Source organism: Zalophus californianus, chromosome 3 (genome assembly GCF_009762305.2).
Source record: "Zalophus californianus isolate mZalCal1 chromosome 3, mZalCal1.pri.v2, whole genome shotgun sequence".
NCBI classification, from domain to species: Eukaryota; Metazoa; Chordata; class Mammalia; order Carnivora; family Otariidae; genus Zalophus; species Zalophus californianus.
This window is the reverse complement of record NC_045597.1, coordinates 103458004-103479510: the sequence shown is the minus strand read 5'-3', so window position 1 is coordinate 103479510 and position 21507 is coordinate 103458004. Positions and strand designations below refer to the sequence as shown.

General features: G+C 38.6%; 1 pseudogene; it reads left to right on the top strand.

The window, feature by feature from the left end:
- Positions 1-21042: 21042 nt before the first annotated feature.
- LOC113921237 lies at positions 21043-21194 on the top strand (annotated as a pseudogene).
- Positions 21195-21507: the final 313 nt, after the last annotated feature.

The following is a 21507-nucleotide window of genomic DNA, read 5'->3' as shown; positions in this document are numbered from 1 at the left end:
GAAGTCAGGAGGACAGAAGAGGAGGCTACAAGGAGTTCTACCACTCAATGTCTATTACAGGAAGAACTGTCAACTATAGACCCCACAGAAGAACGGTCAGCAGGAAAGTATTATCAATTGCAAGCCCCAACAGGGAAAGATGGAGGTTGTACCTCCTATAAGATACTGACTAGCGCTGCAACTAAGCCAATGAGAAGCTGTCATCACCCTGAACTTGTGCTTTCCTCCAATGGACTTCCATTCAAAACAACCCGTTCCTTCTTCCTTCTTTTCTTCCATAAACTACCATTCCTCTCCTTTGTTGTTAGACTTGCCTATGGTTTTGCTATAGCTTGCATGTCTCCAATTGCAGTTTTCTGTTATTCCCAAATAAACACATTTTTTGCTGGTAAAATGACTGTTTCATTTTTAAGATTAACACCACAGAGTGAAACTTTTCCAGAACACCTTTTTAACAGTCAATAAGGTAAAAGCGCTGCCAAAATACAAAACTCCAACAATAATGTGTCATTCTTTTAGGAGAAGCCTCCTGTCCTTTTAAGAAATACATGCACAGCAGCTAATGGAGACGCACAGAGAGCTCCTACTCCCAAGGGACCCTCAGAATTGACCACAAAGCGCTTTAGAAGGACACTGATATAAAAACCCTTACACAATTTTGCATTTGGAGATTTAAGACAATACTTTTGTCAAAGCATGTTTCCTCCCCCACAGGCTTCTCAAAGCAATAAGCAAAATAACAATGTTTTGTGAACTTTACCAAATGTTAACTGGGAAACCCTACTGTTTTTAATTGTGCTTGAATAAATACAGACCAGGATCTATGAGTGCAAATAAAGTGGTTTCTTTCCCACTCCCCCTTCTCTAGAATCAGCTTTGTACTGATGGGTGGCTATTCCCAAAGGCAAAGGTGAGGTAAAGGCAAGAATGAGGCAGAATCCTCAGAGCCCAACCACTGTGAAAACCATTTCATAGTAAACCGAGAATTTAAGAATACTACTGTTGTGGTCATCCAAATAATTTCCCTTGCCATCATTCTCTATTCTGAAATCACCACCCTCACTATTGCATTAAAATCAGAGGATTTGGGGATGAATGGATCTGAAAAGATTTTCTAGCACAAAAGTTTCCAAATGTGGGGTCTTCACACTTGGGGAGAGAGGGCTACATTAAAATCAGCCAAGAACCTTTCCAAAATGCATAGTTGCTGGGCCCCATCCCCGAGAACTCTCCTTCAACAGGTTTCAAGGGGGGTCCAAGGAATTTGTGCATCTAACCAACTCCTCACATCATTCTGATGTTCAGCAGGTTTAGGGAGCACTGTCAAGTTTAACTTCCCCATTTTACAAATCAGGAAAGTGAGAACCAGACAGTGAATTCATTACAATGCCAGAACTAGCATCTTGATCTCCAAGCTTAATGTATTTTGCTGACCTAATCTTATCATTTTTTTTCATTTGATCAATACTGCATCATAGTAAACTACAGTGTTTCAGAATGTGATCCACCAGAGGTGCCTGGGTGGCTCAGTCGGTGAAGTGGGGGACTTCAGCTCAGGTCATGGTCCCAGTGTCCTGGGACTGAGCCCCAAGTCAGGCTCCCTGCTCCGCGGGGAGCCTGCTTCTCCCTCTCCCTCTGCAGCTCCCCCTGCTTGTGCTCTCTCACTCTCTCTCTCAAATAAATAAATAAAATCTGTTAAAAAAAAAAAAAGAGATTATGATCCACCAAATGCAGGAGAATCCAGAATTTGGAGCTAGGCTCTTTTCTATTTTTTTCTACTTCCCATTCCTACTCATTTTAATCCATGTAAAAATGAAACAGCCTCCCAGATACTCCTAAACACCAGCCTCCTGGACTTCACAGGGTGAGGAGAGGAATGCTCCTCGAGAAACAGTCTGCAAATTCATTGTGTATTCAATGACATTCCATAATTGTATTTTCTCCCTTTTGATCTCTTATGGCTTTATTGTTCTTGAACTCTCAAAGAATCTCCAGTTATACCCCAAAAGAAAAATTGCATCATTATAACTCAGGAACATCGATGTTTTACCTCCGTGGCCCTATTGATTGGTCAGCTTCAACTATCATAATTGCCTTTTTACCTACATATATACATACGTTTTAAGGGGAAGTTGATTTTAAGAACACGTCCACTGTTTAATTTTCCCTCATTGCATTCATGATTTAAAAAGCGACTCACCTAATGTATTCACAAAACAAAGAGCATTAAGAAAGAAAAAGTGTAACAATTAAGATAGTGGTATTGTTTTGTCTTGTTTCTTTGAGGGGTAAGGGATAACGAAAACAAGAACAAAAAAACCCAGAGACTGTTTATTTTTTTTAATCTTTTTTTTATTTTTTATTTATTTATTTGAGAGAGAGAGAGTGAGAGACAGAGAGCACGAGAGGGAAGAGGGTCAGAGGGAGAAGCAGACTCCCCGCTGAGCAGGGAGCCCGACGTGGGACTCGATCCCGGGACTCCAGGACCATGACCCGAGCCGAAGGCAGTCACCCAACCGACTGAGCCACCCAGGCGCCCGAGGCTGTTTATTTTTAAGGAAAGGCTCACTCCTGTTTGTGAAAATATGTCCAAATTCTAGCTGAATTAATTGAGCTCACTGCTTTGCTCTGGGGTACAGGTGTACTGTTACTATGGCTATTTCTTTTTTAGGCATTAAGTTTTAAAGACGGGCAGGTAACCCTAACAGCCATGGCTTCCCTGCACAGTATGCCTCCTGTTTAGTCCAGAAACTTTACAATTTTTTTGGTATCTTAATAGCCACATTATTTTCCCTGGTATTATCATGTTAACAAATATGTGTTCATAAAAGACTCAAAACACCTCCATCTATCAAAACTGTCTAAGCTGTAGGGCCTACATGGTATCCTGCCACCTCTGGGAAGTGCTCTGGAATCATCCAACTTCTACTCTTCCTACACATCTGGCATCAAGATTGTCTATGCCTTTGCTACTCAAAGTGTGGGCTTCACAACAGCAGCAACAACATCACCGGGAAGCTTATTAGAAATGCAGAATCTTGGCCCCACCTTAGACCTACTGTATCAGAATCTACATTTTACTAAAATCCCCAAGTGGTTCATATATTCATTCAAGTTTGAGAAGCACCACTCTATGCCATGGAAGTCTTCGTTAGAGTCTGCTTCAAATCTTTTGTCTCCCTCAACTCAATTCGTACACCTTACAGAGAGCAACTGTTGCATCCTCTCAGCCTTCGGTACCATGGAAGTCTGTGATGGAGTTTAAGATAATACTTGTGTAGCAGACACAGTTCGGGGCATGGCCAACAGCTCTTTCTCACCTCAAACCTTGTTAACAGTACCTAGACTTCAATCAGGTGCGCCTGTTCAGGTGCTCCAAAGGAAGTGGGGCCCAGGCGCAGGCCATGGGGACAAATCACAATCCGTCAATGCTGATCATGGTGATCCCACTTCTCTTCCCAGTGACTGGAGATCAGGGAAATACAATTCCAGCCAACTTACTCATGAAGGATGGCCCCTGGGAAAGGATTCTGAGCAATGACAAGGGATGTAAGTACTAAAAAGTCCCATTTTTTGATTCCGGATATTTCTTGATGAAGATGTGCTTAAAACTAAATAAAGCATCTTGTGAAGAGGGTTAACCCAAGAGAATACTCAACAATGGTTGAGTTGAAAGAACCTGAAGGAAGAACCTGAATCTCTACAGTATCCCCATGCCACCGAATTCATCAACCTTGGACTTGCTTTACCTCCAGACTTCTTGTCACATGACCCATAGAAATCATCTTATTAGGCCATCTGAGTTGGATTTTCATTACCTGGAACGCTAAATATTCTAACTCATAAAACTGTTGACTAAAATAATGACCAATAATTAGGGATGTACATTCACCCTTTACATATACTATCTCATGTGATTATTATGTCAGTTTCAAGCTAAAGACACCATTGTCCCTACTGTACTGACATGGAAACTAAAATTCAGAGGGATGAACAGTTCCAAGATTCAGGACTTGAACCCAGGTTTGCCAGATCCAAAAGCTCAGACATGTTTTTCCATTCTCCTTCCATGGTTTGACTTGTTAATAGCCATGATAATTTACCATGATCTTTGGGAGGATTATGTTCCAGCTTGGCTGGGAAGGGGAGTCCTTTATAGGTTTTCTTGAGAGTAGTTTATTTCCTTGCTTTACTGATGACACTGCATGAACAGATGCATGGGTTATCTAAAATGGGAATAATCTCATCCTACAAAACTCTATTCCCAAAGAATCCCACAGCATGCCAAGCAGGCTTGAGATGAATAAAATGAAGCTCCCAGTTTGTGGAACTATTCATTGCAAAGAGATGTTGTGTTATAAAATTAATGAATCCTTCCAAGAGAGTTGATAACAATGAACTGATAGCCAATTCCTGACATGTACATATAGGTCTGAAGGGAGATGAAACCTCTACAAGTAGTGCCAGAGGAAAACATAATACTGTACTTCTTTTAGTCTACTAGTTCACTTTGAAAGTATGTGGCTCAGCTTTCAAATTTGCCCAATTTAGGAGAGCATCTGCATTCATTTGTTCAGATGTTTTGTCTGAAAGAGGAGATATCCAAATACGTGAAAGCCTCCAAAAACACTTCCTAAATATTTCATTTGCCATCCCCACATGACGGAGTGGTAGAGACACAGCCCTTGAAATGAGGCCAACAGTTTACTCAGGCTGGACTCCAAAATTATAAAAGATGAAAGGCTTTTTGGCCAGTCCTTAACTCCCAAGGTAGTGTCATTCTTATTCTTAGATATGTCATTTCCTGGGTAAATACAGATATATATAACGAGCAGCAGTGTTTTTTGAAATAAAAGGAGAATACATGCTTAGATACAATTAGCAACATTAAAGGAAAGAAGCTACCTTTCCACCAAAACAAGGCCCTAGCCTCACACAAAGTGAACGTCTTGGGGCACTGGTCTTCCACTCTCCATGTGCAGGCTAACCTTGGAAGGTCAGCCCATGTAGACAGAACGCTAAATCTAGCTCTTAGTTAGGTTATTTAGTCATACAATGGAAAATTCAGTCCCAACGGTTATGTAATGCACGTAAACAATGTTTGTCTTTTTTCATTTTGATGTTAAAATCTCTCAAATCTGTTGTTGGAAGTGACCAATTATTTCAGTTAAAAGAAATGAACTAATAATTCAAGCACTGCTAATTAACTCTGGAAATGGTGTTAATCCACTCAGCATTTTATCCAAAAATATTCTACTTGTGCTTCTTAAAATAAGGACTCTGACTCATTATTGTGAGAATCAGAAAACTGTGTCTCTATCTCAAGTCAATAGAACAATGAAAAGGACTTATTTCAGTATTTCATCTTCTGATTGAATTTCTGAGTTTCACACAGGCATTTCTAGTAATTAGGAGGAAGACAAAAGATGTCCAGGAATAGAGGAAAATGAACCACCCTAACTGCTAAAGTTGAACATGTACCACCAGTTTGTTATTAATGCAAATAAGGAATTTTAATTTTTTCTTCCTAATTAAAAGTTGATTTAAACCCATCTTTTTTGATAGATCAAACCATCTAGTTAGTCAAAGAAGACCCATGATATGATTGATGATTTTTATATATTTTTGGAAGAGAATCTCCAAAATGTTAAGCAATCATTGCATGGCAAATTCGCTTAAACTATTGACATTTAAGGAAGTTAAAATCTTTAACTTAAAATCAGTTTTAAAAAAAATACTTATTAATTTCTAAACTGAGATCATGCTGATAGACATTTTTACTAAAATTGAATATAAAAATTTTGACTATAAATGCATATTGTTGAAAGTAAAGCCTGTTATCACACACATACATATGATATTATGATAAAAACGTAAGTCTATGGGGATTAAGGAGTGTATTTGTTGTGATGAGCACCGGGTAACGTATGGAATTGTTAAATCACTATATTGTACACCTGAAACTAATTTAACACGGTATGTTAAATGGAATTCAAAATTAAATATAATTCAAAATAAAACATAATTCTAAATAAATTATTATTTTTTAACAGTGACCAGTTCATATTTTTTAATTCAGTTAGCCAACATGTAGTACATTATTAGTTTTTGATATAATGTTCAACAACACAAAATAACCCAAGAATTAGAAATCCTGAATTCACAATTTCTGTTCCTTTTGCACAGCTTATATCATAACAATAACAAAAAACTTTAAATGATGGCACAGCATTAAAAAAAGAGAAAAAGTTTTTACTGCTATTTTCAGCCAATATTTAGCTCTTCTTCTCATGAAGTAATAAAGGCCTATCACCTTAAAATTTTTCACTAAGTAATATAAGATCATGGCTTTTTCATTGTTTGGGTAATAAATGCTGTTTACTCAGAGGTATATAATTATATGTTTCCAAAGATTATTTTATTTTCTAAATTATGAGCCTATCTTCTTAGAGTGAATCTTTATTCTTTTTATACAACATTCAAAGCAAAGCCGAATGGCAGTTGGGTAACAGTCTCAAATTTTCCTTCATTGTGAATGTTGCTTCCAATGCCCAAAGCTCCTGGCGGCACACTTGCAGACTTGATAGAAATACAGAAGTCCCTTACAGCAGCTTACCAGGAAACCTGAGAAGGCTAATATTACATTGACTATTCTTACAGATGAATAAAGGTTTTCTTCTGGAGAAGACAAAAAGTTGCTATAAATATGAATTCTAATAGCTATGGAGATAGGAGAATGGAAGGCATCTCTCTCTCTCCTTTTAAAATCATTTTCCATCAGTCAGTAAAGATTAAACAATCTTTTGGTTCAAAAAATTTGTAAAAATGGCTCTTGTCTGAATAGAGCTACAATTCAAGATATTTATATTTCATTTTCCTCCTCTAGTTAAAGATTTGCTGACCAACCTAAATCCAAGAAGTTCTGTTTTTGGAGTTCTGCTTTAGGAGAATGGTTTACACAATATTAAAAAGTGGGAAGAGACAGCAAAAATGATCTACTCCAGTAGTTTTTATTACATTTCAAGGTTGGGAACCTTCTGTGTTCTTTTTATTTCCCCAAACCCCAACAGCTGATGTGATATGAGAACAGGTTCAAAGGATGTGTAGTAGGAACAAATGAAACATGACTGCTATGACCAACAGATCCTTGAACTCTCCCATGAAATTCAGTTTATTAAGTCTTTCAAATGCATTTTATACTTTATGGATGTGTATCTCTTCCCAACTCAGCATGCAGTGTGACTGCCTCATTTGGTTCTCTTGGACATCCTCCAACCTCTCAGACACCTCTGTGCACCAAAGCACTCTCTCTTGACCCTACCCTTTGCCTGAGCCCCTGTAACAGCTAGTTTTCTGAGCCCCACCAGCTTCACTGGGGTGCAACCTGACAGTGCCACACACTCCGAGCCTAAGCCCAAGCCCCACACCTCTCCCTTCCCGCCCACCACTGCCTGGGAGCCATTGAATAAAGATTTCTTGTGGTGGTGCCATCAACCACATATAAGTCAACTTGACTGGCCAAGAAGTGCCCGGATTAAACATTATTTCTAGGTGTGTCTGTGAGGGTGTTTCTGGATGAGATTAGCATTTGAATCCATGGACTCAGTAAAGTAGAGAGGGACATCATCCAATCCCTTGAGGACTGCACAGAACAAAAGTCAGAGGAAGGAGGGATTCACCCTTTTTTTTCGTACCTCAGTGTTGAGCTGGGTCATCTCATATTGTCTCTTTCCCTCAGACTTGGAATTACATTATCAGACCCCTGGTTGTCAGGCCTTCAAATATATACCGAATTATACCACTAGCTTTCCTAGGTCTCCAGCTTGTAGACAGCAGACTGTGGGACTTCTCAACCTCCTTAATGATATGAGCCAACCCCTCATGTTAAATCTCCTTTTATAACCTATTGGTCCTGTTTCTCTGGAGAACGCTGATAGCACATTTCCCTTTTTAGAAGATTTTGAAACACATTTCATAAGGCTCTCCAAAAGGTCCTGACATGAGTGACTATGTCACCTGTAGCAATGGCCCACTCAGCCACCAATATTAATTTTCCTCCTTTCCTCTTCCATTTTCCCCAGCCCAGAGCTCCCATTGGCTAGACTCACTTCCCAAATCATCTACCCACAACCAAGGCTCTGACTCAGGCTCCATTTTGAGGAGGATCCCAACTAAGACACGTAGAACCTCATCATGATCATACCATGGTTACCTGTGAACAACAGCTTGCCATAAACTAGTTACTTTACTCAAAGAGCTGACAGATCTAAATCAGAAAATTAACACTGAATGATACAGTGAGGATGTAAGTAGGATTCAAACCCGGGTCTGCTGGAGACTCAAAACTGCCTTCCATGCAATACTTTCAGAACAATACTCTGCAGATAATTAGAAGGTGGCATCAACTATACATTACATTTCAAAGTGCTTCAAAGTTGTCCAGGTATTTCCTAATACAGACAATAAAAACTGCTATCTATTGAGGGCTTTCTCTGTGCCAAGTTCTGTGTGCATTTGTGATTTCATTTCATCTTTACAGCAAACATGTGAAATAAGCCAGACCCCATTTCCTCATTTTTGGGTTACAACACCTGCCAAGTAAATAGACAGTCAGTTCTTGTTTATTGAATTAAATTGAACTGTAATAGTTTGGAAACAATAGGTCTGTTCCATCTTTTCAGTTTCTTTCAGAAAAATGTCGTGGACCTAATGCTCACAAATTTCCTAAAAATTTCTACTTTGTTCTTTGACAACATATTCTGGTGCCTCCAGAACAAAGAGAAACATATTTTCAAAGCACAGCCTCGTAGTATCTTCAAAGGAGGAATAAAAGTGTTGGATTCACTCAAGGAGATTAGTATTGTGGAATTATGGAGTCATGGTGAACCTCAGAAGGTTATCTAGTTTATAACCTTGCCTCCAGGCAGAACTACAACAAAGATATCATGAACGCATTTCTGTCTGTGTCTACAGGTCAAATCTTATCATAACCCAGGATAATCCCAAACTCCAAATGATGAAAAAGATCCCTCTGATCCAACAATTGCCCAGTTTATTTCAAACAGTGTTTGATAAGGCAACATTCTAACAAGAAACATTTTAGTGGGCCAGAAAATGAAAACTTAAATGGGAAGAGAATTTCAAAAAACTACATAAAGACCAAAGATTCTGGGAGCATGGATTTGCATCCACATGTTCATTTTATTTTTTTGAAATTACAAACCCTGGACTCTAAGAGAAATTAAAGAGCAAAGAAATCCTGAAACTATAAAACTTCATTACACCAGTAAAATAAATACCTATTTCTTATAGGTCAGGAGTAAACGATCATCATTACATGTACTCCTTCATTGGACTAATAAACACGGTCTTGTTCCAAGAGCCCCTGGGCCAATGTACAATAAAAATGTGAACAAGAAGAGGAAAAGAAGGATAATATCTTTGAGCACCTTCTAACCCAGCAAGTGAGTTTTTATGTACACTTTTTCCATTAAAAAATGCAAAGATCATTTATGAAAATAGGATGATAATGACGGGGCCTGAAGTGCATTCATCAGAATTCCATTATATGCTAGCTCATTATTAGATGCTTTCTGCATACAGCACGGGTCAAGATACCTCCTCTGAGACATCTCAACTGCATCCAGCAAAGCACAACATCAGGTTTTCTCACAGTGTCAGACTTATGAAAAGACGGAGTCAAATCTCTTCATTCACTACAAATGAAGGAAGATAACAAATGAACTTAATTAATTAGCTAATTTATTAATTAAAGATATCCTAAAACTACTGCTATGTTGTCCGTTGAGGAGGAAGACGTTGATTTTGTGGAGAGTCATCTATACGGTGATAGAAATGGCTTTTCCATGATGAACTGGCATAACAATAGAACATTAGTTTTCCCATTCCCCCTCACACCTGGGTCCCATGAGCCCTTACAGTGCTGCCTCTCTGTTATTCAGAACACGGCACTGGTGTATCCAATATCATCTATTTCATGTGTGCTTAGTCTCTGCCCTTTCTATTTGTGGCCATCCCTGCTTGAGCCACATACCAAATCAAGGACCAGTACCAACTCCAGGACTATCCTGGCTATTGGAAAACTCTAGGACATGTGTCCTCTGGAAAACTAACCAAAGTTGTTGTTGCTGGTATGATTGTTGTTTTAATTTTAATAATTTTATTTGGACATCTTCCTTAAAAATGTGTTTCTGCCTTAATATAAGGTGTAATGCAGCTTAGTTAAATAGTGTAGCATTAGCATTCTAGTACAGTATTACTATTACAGTATAGTATTAGTATTATAGTATAGTATAATATAGTATAGTATTAGCATAGTCTGGAAGAATATACTGAATATATATTTTTGTATCAGTGAGGTAAATAATGTTAGCTGTTATGACAAATCCCAGCAGACAAATCCTGGAAGCTCAATATAAAAGCTGTTTATTTTTCACTAGTATCCCATCTAATTCATGACTACAGCAGGTAGGTTCCCAAACTCCATGCATGCTGTGCCATGCTGTTGTTGGCTCCAGTCAGTGGAAAGGGAAAGAGAAGGTAGAGGGGGTATAACAGCTTCTTATAAGTCTTGAATAGGAGGGGTGCCTGGGTGGTTCATCAGTTAAGCATCCAACTCTTGATTTCAGTTTAGGTCATGATCTCAGGGTTGTGGGATCGAGCCCTGCATCAGGCTCCATGCTCAGCATGGAGTCTGCTTGAGATTCCTTCTCCCTCTCCCTCTGCCCTTAATCCCACTTGGGTTTTCTCTCCAAATAAATAAATAAAATCTTTAAAAAAAATCTTGAATAGGAGTGCCGCTCATCACTGGGAATCAGGATATGACTGGTATAGCCAGAGGCCATATCTAAATGCCAGGAGGGTTGGAAATTCAGTCCCTGGTTGCACAGCCATTTCCAGCTAAAATTCTATCATGTGGATGACACAAATGGACTGCAATAGGCAATTAGCCATCTCTCCCACATTGTTCTAGAGCACACCTGTAAAAGGCATTCCCCCTTACTTGTTCTTTGGCTGGGTTTCAGATAGGTGAAATTTGCTACATGGCTGATGTACAAGATATTTAATGAAAGGATAATCTCTCTCCTTATTATGCTTGCTTTACTCACAGCCACATTCATGTCTCAAGTTCTTGCCCACTTGGGTAAAATTTTTAACTGATACCTTAGTGGCTACTCTTCTTTCTGCTTTTAGATCCCTAGCTATATAATACCAAATGCTTAATACTGAAATTTGCAAAGAAAGCTGGTCTTTCCTTTGAGCTGAGCTTAAATGTGGGTTCATGTATAGACCCACCCTGTCTCTAATAAGCTCTGTCTTTTTTTTTCTTCTGAATCTATCATAGATTCCAAGGTTGAGACAAAGTTCTTTGCCAACAGACTCCATCTATCATAGAAAACAAATCTGGTAAGCTTTTTAATTTATTTCTTTAACAAATATTAATGAGCACCTACTATGCATAAGATACTGTGCTAGACTGGGGGGCCGCTAGGCTATATAAAATGCAGTCCTTACTCCCAAAGCATTTATCAGTAACATAAAGAATAAATACAGTCCTTCCTAAATTTTTTCTCCTTTCTTTTTTCCCTCAAAGAAAACAAAAAACAAACAAACAAAAAACAGAACAAAAAACCCTCCCAAATATTTATTTAGAAATCAAGTCCAGTAGAGGGCAGTGCACACACACACCTCCACTAGCACCCCTGCACCCCCAATAGATCTAGCTAAGTAGATAGAACAAAGTGGAAGTTCCTTACATAGTACCAAGTGCATGGTAGGTATGTAATTGATTCTCAGAAAAAAAATAGACATAGAGTAGCAAGGAAGAAAGTATTTACAAACAAGGAGATGTGCCCTAAATAAAATTAGTATTCTAAAAGATAACAAAGAACAACCTAATTTATTCTTCATGTCTTAGTAATTGTTGCAAAAACACAGTATACATAGAATGCAGTAAAAATCCACTTATAGTGAAAATGCCCTGTAATTCAGCTCTATTATCATATTACTGTTTGATTTGTTTTCTCTGAACTCTGATACAGCTATGAAAATGAGAAAATCAAGTGTAACATTTTTTTCATCAGTGAAAATAGAGATAGATGGAACTTAATTATTAAAACTGTCATGTACCTTAGTCACCCACATGCGTAGATAAATTGTCCAGTTCTCCAGCACATTTTAACCATAAAATAGAGCAAGAGATAAGCACTAACTCATTAACACTGTATGAAATTGTTCAGTTTATTAATAAAAGACTCACTGTAAGAGAGCCTTGTGAGTACATAAGGGAGATTTACATATGACATTTGCAGAAAATAATGTGTACATTTGCTGTTAATAAATTTAGAGCAAAAGTTTTTCTCCTTATACTAAGCCTATATACATAGGTTGTGTATTGTGTTGTAATTATGGTCCTCAAACCAGAGAATTGCTAAATTAGCACATCTAATGAAATCACTACATTCTGGGGCTCAAAGAACCTTTGTGAGGTCTGCAAGGAAAAGCACTCAGCATGGCATGGCTGCCCTTTGCAGCCACAGAGTGCTGATTCATCCCCTCTAAGTAGATGCCCAATGATTGAGCATCTATTACCGAAAAAGTAAGTATGATATAATATTAACTCAATCTCACTTTAATTAAAGGGAAAAAATCCCTTTCATTTGGGAGTAGCAAAGTTTTGTTAGCACCATTAGTAGTAGAAATGGCTTCTCCCTCCTTTTTACTAGGTGAGTGCAACTGAGAGGAGCACATAAAAATTAGACAAAAATGGCAAAAAGAGAAAAATAAGACATTTCAGGAACTCTGGGTCACATAAGATATTTTATCCTTCTTTCCACTAAGGTTGTAGCCCTTCAGATTTTCACCCTGACATTTGGGTTTTTTAATACTGTATTGGGTGTCAGGGTAAACATTTGTCATGCTTTCAGATCAATTTAGGAAAAAAAAATCAATACTTTAAAAGAGTATGTGTCAAAATGCCCCTACCCCTTTCCCACTTTGAACTTTCTCAAGCTCTAAAAAGTTTCCTTCAATTTCTCATCTTCTGAAATCTAAGTGCTTCTCCCCCCTGTCCACCAGGCTTGCATTTCATCAATTCTTGAAAATGAAAACAAAACAAAACAAAACAAAAACAAAAACAAAACACCACCACAACAATAAACACTGTTCACGCTAATTTGGTTGATAAAGGAAAGAAGAGAAGTGCCAACAGCTTGTTTAATGACAATTTCCTGAGAGGTAGTTCTGGCAAATACATGCATTTTGGAATTAGGTGCCCTCTGAACGGTAGCAGCACAGGGAGGCGTGAGCTGGGCCTGGAGGACACAGCAGAAACTACACTCACTTGTATGCTAGAAGGCAGAAAATAACTAGGAAGTGCTGCACCAGTTGCACTTTTCCTCAACAGCCTTTTTTTAAACAAACAATAGAAACTGCTGCATTTGATTTTACGAAAGTCCTATAAAGAGTGCATTTCTCCTGAAAATGATTCAAGAAAAGGGTGGATTACTCACTAGCTCCTGAGTTTGCAACGTTCTCACTTGTGTTGGAAGTTTGGGGAAGTTAAGTTTATTGCCTTGCTAAGGATCTTCATATTAAGGATTCTCAAGCTTTCTACTTTCTCACTGGAAACACAGAGGGACTCTGTAGAGTTGCCTACCCTCGCCCTGCTTCCAGATAGTGATAGCAAATGTTTGAGTTGCACTTTACAGTATACAAACGACTTTCTTGTATAAATGCTTGTGTGAGGCACAGAAGTACTGTGACATAGGCAGTGTTATCTCTGTCAAACAGTGAATTGTAAAACCTACCAGAAACAGATCAACCTTCACCCTGCTGGTCATGAAGCATGTCATCATATGCCACCTCGTGCTTCTACTGGCTGCTTTGTCTGTATGTTTTTTCTCTCCAATTGGCCTGTAAAATCTTCCAAAGATTATATCATACACTTTTGTCTCACCCTTTGCTCTAGCACAATGTTGAATAAAAATAAATGTTCTATAAATGAAAGAATGAGAAAAAAATGAAAGAATGGATGAACAAAGAACGACTCATCAGGGAAGAAGCCATTACAATTTATCCTGAGAACCATAAAGCCAGAACTTTTGAGTATAAAGAAATGTGGCTCCATGTCTAGGCTGAATCCCTGCCCATTCAATTTGGGGCCTTAATGGCTTTCACAATTTGAAGTACGGATGGAGCACAACTGATATCTTTTTTCTCTGTTGGGCTTCTCTCCTGAACTTCAAGATACCTATTTGGCCACTTTCCCCACTCTCCATGAGATGTCCTCCTTGCCTGAGCTGGAAGATCTGTCCTTCTTCTGAATTTCTAGAGTATTTGTAGTCAAGCCAGCACTCAGTCATTCCCTAGATTTTTTTTTTTATTTCATTTTTTGACAATCTTGTTTCTCAATTTTAGACTGTCTTGTATTCCTTTTGGATCTGCCAGGATATTTAGCATAGTAGCAGAGTCATGTCATGGACACTTATAAATATTTTTATTTAGACAATGGTTTTAGTCATTCATGCATTCAACAAAGATTGTAAAATATCTACTCTGTACCAGGGACTGTTCTGAGCATAGAGATACATCAGTAAACAAAACGAAGTCATTGCCTTCACGAAGCTTATATTCTAGTAGTAGGAGACATATATAAACAAATAAGCAAATAACTAGTACAGCAAATGGTGAGAAATGCTATGGGGGAAATTAAGCAAATAAGTATATATCTTTATATAATATAAGAGTGCTCTAGAGCAGTGGAGATGGAAGTAATGACATTTGAAGCAGATTTAGACAGGAAAGTCCTCACTGACAAGGTAATTTTTGTGTAGAGATCTGAAGGAAGCAGGTATAGGAAACAGATATCTGAAAGAAGAGTATTCTAGGTTGAGGACGCGAGTACAAAGGCCCTGAGGCTGGGTCAGGCTTAACACATTTAAAGACCATTAAGGCTTACAAAATGGCTGGTAGTGAGTCAGAGTATAGAAGATGAGGTCAAAATGTTGTGGGGACCAGACTGTAGGCCACTGTAAGGACTTTGGCTTTTATTCTGAGTGAGCTGGGAAGCCATTAATGAGCCTTGTGAAGGAGACTGATATAATCTGATTTAGATTTCATATAATCATTAGGATGAAGATTAGGATGTAGGGAAGCAAAAAAGAAAAAAAAATGCGAGGAAGCAATAATGGAAGTAGAGAGATCAGTTAGAAAACTACTATAGCTGTCCAGGTAATAACAGTGGAGGTGGTGAGAAATGTCTGGATTCTGGATGTGTTTCGAGCCAATAGGGTTTACTTATAAATCAGATGTGGAATGGGAGGGCAGGAGAGGAGGCAAGGAAGATGCTGAGGTTTTGGTCTGGGTGACTAGCAGAATCGGATTGCCTTTAGCTGACCTGGAGAATACTGTGGAAGGAATAGGATCAAGGAAAAAAATCCACCAGTGAGCTTTTGTTCATGTTTCATTTTAGGTGCCGACTAAACGTAAAGGTTGTTAGGCATCTAACTGTGTTTCTGTAGAGAGCCTTGGAGTATAAATATGAGAGTCAACAGTCTATAATGTTATTTTAAGCCATTAAGACTAGATGAGATCTTTTAGGGAGTAAGGGTAGTTAAATAGCAGACGTGAAAAGACTGAGCCCTGCAGCCATATTTATTTAGATGTCAGGCAGATGAGAAACAAGGAAGGAACAATAAGAAGGACAAGGAGGTAGGAGAACTAAAAAAAGACCAGTGAACGTTTTATCAGAAAAAGTGTTTCAAGAAGGAAGAAGTTATCAGCTAGGTCAAATCCTGCTGATAGATGGAGCAAGACGAGGACTTGAGATTGGATCAGACAACATGGAGGTCATTGGTGACCCTGACAAAAGTGTATTTGCTGGAGTGGTGCCAAAGGAAGCCTGCCTGGTCACGATGGGTTCAAGAGATAATGGGAGGAATGGGATTGAAGTGCAGGAGGGGAAAAGTTGCTGGATATAGACTATAATTTTTGATGAATATTTCTGCAGAGAAAACCCCAATAGGATGGTGCTATGTGTGTGTGTACTATGCAGTCAAGGAGGACTTTTTAAAATATGGGAAATATTAGCACATATGTTACTGGCTGATGGGAAAAATCTAGTAGAGCAGAAAAAATTGATGACCCAGAATGAAATGTACATATTTTACAAATACCCACTGGATAGGGAATGTGCAGTATTTAGCCCTTTGTGTAAATAGGGCAGGGGACCTAGCATTGTGCTTTAAAAATTGTTCCTCAGTCATTTAGCCTCATTTTGGTACCTGGGTTTTGTTATTGGTTTCCATTTGTTTGGTACACTTGATGGAATTAGGACATTCCTTTTCATCACTTTTGCTCCTTTTTTTGCTTTTATTTTGTGTCATGCTGTCTCAAAACGTTGCTTTTCATAAGAAGGAGAATCAACAGGGTAAAACACAGGCACCGGGTCTATGAGCCTGTTGTTCAAGCTGCTTCTTAAACTACTGAGGTTCTCACCAGACTGGTGTCAACTTGAACAAACTTTGCTCTGGGTCACCAATAATACTTTTTGGTGTCCTGAGAGCCAGGCTTTGAGAGAGAGAGTGTTCTTTCTGGTTTTATGCCTGCTGGGGGTGTGGATTGTTGGGTCTGCATTTGGAGGAGGACAAATATTAGGGTGCGTGCCGAAGACATGACTTGCACAAGCACTGCTCTTCTACTAACTGTTGCCACGCCTCTTGGGGGTGTCTAAGTCTCAATGTTCTCCTCCAGGAAAAACTCTCATTTGTAATCTGAATTCTTACATCTATTTTTCTAGATGGCATAACTTCTCCAAGGATGGTTTGGGCCTTCAGTGCCTACTCTAGGAAACACTTCAAAGGGACAAAACTGTTTGGAAAAACATTTTAGGAAAGAAACATTACTCAGTCTTAATTGGCAGCATTTTTTGATTGGTAGGCAGAGGCCTCCAAATGAATTCTGATCAAAAATTGCTTTGCTAAAAGATCTTTGGCCAAGCTAGTGAGCAATTTGACAAACTTACGCAGCAATGAACTAGACTCATTTCTCTGGTAATTCCTCCCCCTGCTGGTCCTCCCTCTTATCCTCTATTCTCGCTCCCACACCTTAGTCAACTCTTCTCTCCTTCCCCTTGTCCAGACTCCCTACTTTTTCCCAACGATTCTCCTAAGACTCCACAATGCTCATTGCCTCTGAAGATCCATCTTCCTATGAGCTAGGTATGTGGGCAACTATAGAACTTAAACTTTGTACACATGCCAAACTAAGAGTTATAATTAAGGATTTCTCTACACTCAGAGAAGTCCAGAAACTATTCACAGGAGAACTTGGAATTTTGGGGGGTAAATAGGACCCAGGGTTACCTGATCTATATTAAATTATACGCATATTGGACAGAACCTCAGAGGCTAATTCTTGAATGGCAAAAGCTTACTGAATTGACTCAGAAAGGTACCTACTGAATCTCTCTTTCCACAAACCTAAGGATCAAAACAAAACAAAACAAACAAAAAAAGGTCAGAACGTAAGTCAAAGTTTCCTAAAACTCACACCTAAACTTTCCAATAAAATTTGGTTGGACCATAATTCAATCATGTAAACAGATAAAAGATGAAATAGGATATTTTCAAGATACACCAGGAAATACCATCAAACAACATTCAGAAGCTAAAGTAGGTTTTGAGGTAACAGCAGCTCTTTTATTTCATTTTGTCATTGAGGTTAAATCTGACGTTAAAGACGTAATTAAAGAACAGAAATTAGAATGTGAAATAGCCCCTTTTCCTGACAGAACATTTTGAAAGAGCTTAAGAACAAAAACCAGACAAGACCCAATATTATGGCCCTGCAGACCAGACAGCTAGATGACCCACTTCCCAATTGATCACCTATTGACAAGGATGATTATAGATATTGGAAACAGAAGGGACTCTGGAAAAAAGATTGTCCAGTGTTGCAAAATAGAAACCAAGATGAAAATAAAAACCAGAAAATTCACATCAGTGAGCACGGTCCAGGAAAGGAAAAGTATCCAGCATCTTTCCCCGTCTTTAAACACTGAAGGTAAATTAATTATAAACACAGATGGTCAACTTCATCAATTCCTGGTAGATAGTAAGGTTACTCTTTCTACATGAAACTCTGCCATCTTTTCTCAGCTTCTTCTTTGGAATAATCATATCACACTGGTGTTAGGTATTTCAAATAACCCAGAGATTTCTCTAAGTCCAATGACTTAACTGTAACACTTGGACCCTTAACTGAAAAACATCCCTTCTGCCTTCTGATATCACCCCCACAATTTAACAAGGAGTCAATGGCTTCACTGTAGAGATCTCTGCTTTGTTCAGTGTGCTTCCAGACTAGGACAGTAACTGTCTGTTTGCCCTCACCTGGGGAGGACAATAATATACCTAGACAGTCATGCACAGGGGCTCACTGAAGCCCTCTCTTATCTCCCAGTTCCTCAGTCAGACTTAAATTATCTAAAATCCCTTTGTGATTCAGTACTAATATAATATGTAGATGGCCTTTGTTAATCCTTGTTCAGTAAACAAGGAATCCTGAAATGAGGATTCCATTTTCTTGCTCACAGCCTTAGCAAGAAAGGGACATCAAATTTTTGTCAAAACACACTCCATTATTTAGGGCATGACTTATCCCAGGAGGGAAAAACACTCTCTCATGATATATTTTAAAGTATCTTAATCTTAACTTATCCTAGATATCTTACAAAATGACAGCTGAGAGTATTTCCAGGTTTAACAGGATATTGTAGATAATGAGTCCTGATTTTTTCTGAGATTGTGACACTTCCATATGAATTGACAATATACTGAGTAAGACACCCTCTCTCCTCTGGAAGCCCAAACATGAAACAGGCCTTCTATAACTTGGAGAAGACTCTTGCACAGCTTCCTTCCCTGAACATCCCTAACTATAAAAGATCCTTTTATTTGTACATGAGTGATCTAGATAACCCCTTGGGATTTTAATTCAACCTCATGGGAACCATCAAAAACCCATCACCTGCCATACCCTTATCCTTGACCCTGTTGCAAAGGTTTATCACCCTTGTCTTAGGGCAATGGAACCTCATGGTGTCTCGTGCGGCACAAACATATTGCTACTGTGAGAACATACAACACTTTTCAGCCAGCCAATTAATCTCTTATGACATTGTTATTCTCTCCTTCACATTACTATTCACTGCAGCCCCACCCTGAATTCTGCCATTCACTTGCCCCCACCAGAAGGGAAATCTCAGGATTGCCTTACTTCAGTTAGAGAACTTTTCTGTACTTCACTCAGATCAGTTACACATTCCCATTGAGAATCCTGACCTAATATTATTTGTTGATGGAAAACTGAAGCCAGATATTATGAAGCAGGATATGGCATCACTAATTTAAGCTTTAGAATATAATCCCCCTACATGAGATAAAATCAGCTCAGATGGCCAAAACCTCGAGAGTAAACAAATATACAATAGCAGGTATGCTCTTGGAATAATGTGTCATTTTGGGACACTTTGGAAACAAAGAGTATTTCTTCCACTGGAACCTCCATCCAAAATGGACAAATTAAGCAACTAATAGATACACTGTACTGCTACAGAGGTGGTCATCACAATGGTTGTAGACCATGCAAAAAGAGATCATAGGGAAGCTCTCAAAATCATTATGCCAAACAAGTAGCCTTAACCAAAGTTGTGAGAGTCTATGCACATTCTGAAAGGCTAAATCTCTGAAATGACTCAAAGAATTCATAAAATATTAATATTTAACCCCTAACTTCAAAAAGAAAGAATGGGAAAAATCTGGTTTCAACTTTCACTCCATCTCCAGTGCTCTCAAGAAAACCACTTGATGGCATCAGATGCTTTTAAATGGATGGATATTTGCTGAATTTCTCCATTAAACTATTCGTCCTGATGTAGACAAATTGGTTACTGTCTTAAATCAGGATTGGTGAGAAAACTTTAAAAAGAGAGTTGAAGTTATTTTCAGGACATGTGTGAACTGTCAACAACATAATCTTGGAAAAACTATAAAGGTGGGACATAACCAGGAACCAAGGGGTCTAGGGGTTTTTCAACACCTTCAGATGGTTTTTAATCAAACTCTACTCTCCATGAGATTTGAATATATTTCAGTTATTGTAGATCTACTCTTAGGATGGGCTGAAGCATTTCCTTGCCAAAAAGCTACAGCCCTTACAGATGCTAAAAAAGCTGTTTGATTTTGTGTTTCCAACCCAGAGCAAATGAACTTTTATGCCAAGTGACTAAGGAACCACATTTTATGGGAACCATTATCAACGAACTCTGTAAGGCATTACCTCTTATTTAAAAACTACGCTGCGCTTACCACGACAATCTTCTGGAAAAGTTGAAAGAATCACTATAATATTTAAATTAAAATCATCAAAACTGGGCGCCTGGGCGGCTCAGTTGGTTAAGCGACTGCCTTCGGCTCAGGTCATGATCCTGGAGTCTCGGGATCGAGTCCCACATCGGTCTCCCTGCTCAGCGGGGGGTCTGCTTCTCCCTCTGACCCTCTTTCCTCTCGTGCTCTCTGTCTCTCATTCTCTCTCTCTCAAATAAATAAATAAAATCTTAAAAAAATAAAATAAAATCATCAAAACTTTCAGAAACCCTTAAACTCCTCTGGTCAAAGGTAATCCACAAGCCCTTAAAGCCATACAGTCCATTCCTTTGAGGACACATCAGTTATCATCCTATAAAGTGGTAACTGGAAGGCCCAGGCATTTTAGGATTTCACCTCTGATACTAGGCTTGCCCTACAACAGGCAATCATGGTAAAATACTGTAAAGGACCCATATATTATACCCAGTCCTATCACCAACAGTTTAAGGCTACCTTTCCACATCTTCTTAAATGCATTTTCATGATCTTGGGCCAGAAGTTTTTATCTGTTGGAAAAGACATCAGAGAAAAACTGCTCTTTAACCTCATTGGAGAGGACCTTATGAAGTTCTGTTAATAATAAATACACAGCATCGCTTCTCAGCCTTTTGGCTAAGATCAAGTGTAATAATAAATACAGCAGTTAAACTCCAGGTAATCCATCATTGGGCTCGTATTTAACAGCTAAAGAAGCAATTTCAAATTTGAAGGCTACTCCAATACTGCCTTTCAAATTGAGGATTCTCAGAGATCTACCAGAAGCAGCCAGTCTTTGGTAGTATGCAACTGACCCAAGATCTTCAAAACAAGCTAATAACCTCAGATAGTAGATAACTTTCACCCTGTACACAGACTTGGTGCTTGCTTATAATAATTTTTCTTCTCATTTTCTATAAACATCTAGTTGTTATTCCTATAATGACCTTTTCCTCTTTTCTTCCCTTATTGTAACTGTTAGAACAGAACATATTCATTTTAAAGCCATTTTTACATTATCCCAAATAGTAGCCTCTGCTTTCAATCTTACTGTCTGCTGGATATGTCATCAACTGCCAGA